Source organism: Geospiza fortis, unplaced genomic scaffold (genome assembly GCF_000277835.1).
Source record: "Geospiza fortis unplaced genomic scaffold, GeoFor_1.0 scaffold66, whole genome shotgun sequence".
NCBI lineage: Eukaryota > Metazoa > Chordata > Aves > Passeriformes > Thraupidae > Geospiza > Geospiza fortis.
Window position 1 is genome coordinate 8,826,314 of NW_005054312.1, and position 2,217 is coordinate 8,828,530.

Sequence of the window (2,217 nt, forward strand, 5' to 3'; positions counted from 1 at the left end):
GCTCACGGCAGGACACGGCGCGAGCGGCGGCGGGGGAGAAATAATGTCTGTCACCTGTACCCGAGGGAACGGCCTGAAATTGTGTCAGGGCAGGTTTAGGTTGGGCATTAGAAACAGGTTCTTCACCCAGAGGGTGGCTGGGCACTGAACAGGCTCCCCAGGGAAGCGGTCACAGCACCGAGCCTGACAGAGCACAAGAAGCATTTGGACAATGCTCTCAGGCACATGCTGTGACTCCTGGGGATGTCCTGTGCGGGGACAGGAGTTCCTTTCCAACTCAGCATATTCTGTGATTCTCTTCAGGATACCAGCCAGACCCACTGTGCCCTTTGGGTCAACATGCTGTGCTGCCTGCACCCCCTCAGGAAAGCCACCATACCACTGGCAGGCCTTGATTTTTGGGGCTAGCAGGCTCCACTGTGAACCTGTGGCGTTCTCAGGAGTATTATGGGACCTAAATCCTTGCTGGGACAAAATATCCACAGAGACTGTATCATCAGGCCTTGGAAATTAAGTATTTTAATGGTGAGGAGGACAGCGGCAGCCAAACAGATCCCTATGCTTCTTGGAATGACCAAGTTCTTTGTGGTGAGGGTGGTGAGGCACTGGAACAGATTGCCCAGGGAAGCTGTGGATGCCTCATCCCCAGCAGTATTCAAGGCCAGGCTGGATGGGGCTCCGAGTAACCTGCTCTAGTGGAAGGTGTCCATTAGAGGAGGATAGAGTGAGATGATCTTCAAGGTCTCTTCCAACCCAAACTTCATTGCTCACACACACCAGGCCCTGTGAGTGTGGGATTACCAGCTCTGTGCCAAGGGCCCATGGAAGCCGGCAGAGCATCAGTGCACAGTTATCCTGTGCAAGGAATTGGGGGTGACTAGAAAAGAGTGCCTACAAGGATGCTCCCAGGAGCATGTAGGGCTAATGAGGACATGGTGTACACAGGAGAAGTGGCAATTATATGGAGTTGTGATGGCGTTGCCCAGAAACCTCACAGTTCTTCACACACCTGAAAACAAAAGGAGCTTGTTATCACAGTCAGGGACCTGGAACCCGAGGTGAGAAGAAGCTGTAAACCAAAGGCCAGTGAAGCATCAGAAGCCAATGGTAGTGAGTTGGATATAGGTGAAAAGGAGATCAGCTTTCCTCATGTGCTATTCAACCCGGGCTGAGCAAAGCATGAGAAGATACAGCACTGGAGGTGGAAAGCTCCCTCCAGAAGAGAGGTGCCTGACCAAGGGAGGAGGCCTGTGTGCTGTGGCCATTTTGTGGGCATATATTGGACGAGCATCCAGCATAAGAGAAAAATGCCAGTGCAGTGGGCAGGGAGATGCCAGAATAGCCTATCCAACCCCACAGTCCTATCTCCACCATGTCCTTGGAAAAACAGGCAGCAAGGCCTGGGTTGCGGGCAGGCTGCTGTGGTGGGCACTGCTGCAGGAATTCCCAGTTTGGGGAGCAGTGTGGGGGCGTTGAGGTCTTCTTACTCCCCAGCTGCAAAATTGTTTCCCACCCCTTTCCTTGGTGGTGGCATATCCCCACTCTGCCCTGTTTTGTAAAGGCATCAGTGGGTTTCACTGTGCTGTATCCTCTCAGTCAAAAGCTGAACTGAACTCAGTGTGGCTTGAGGTATAGATGTTACTGTTTATCACAGTGTAGACGTGCTGGCAAGACATTACTATCCCCTGGCAAAGAAGAGGTTAACACTGTCCATCTTAGTGCTGCATCTCAGGAGGACTGCAATCACACATTTTTATTTTTGGTTCTGCTGCATGAGAACAACTGCTCTTTGTAACCTCCATGGCACAAAGGACCCGTTTCTTCCGGCAGCATTTAAGAGAGGGCATAGAAAAAGGAAGCAGAGGAAGAAAGTTCGTATTCAGCAAGTGCCAGGTTGTCAAGGTTTCCTCTGCTTTCAGACATAATTTTTTTCTCCTGACAGACACAAAAAAGATTTAAAACTGTTTGGTGCAAAACGGAGCTTCAAAAGCAGCGCTGTGTCTGACAGAAGGTGAAGAGCACAGCTCAGGACCTCCTGTACAAGGCAACATTGTTGTCATCGTGGTGCACACAGGAGCATTAGACCAGGTCTGTGCTCTCCTTGTCACAGAGCTTGTCCTGTGTGAGTCTCAAAATCCTGCACTGCTTTCAGCCCAGCTCCCAGAGGGCTGTGGGCTGGTTCAGCCCTACAAGGACATGGGTCAAGTTCAGTCTGCT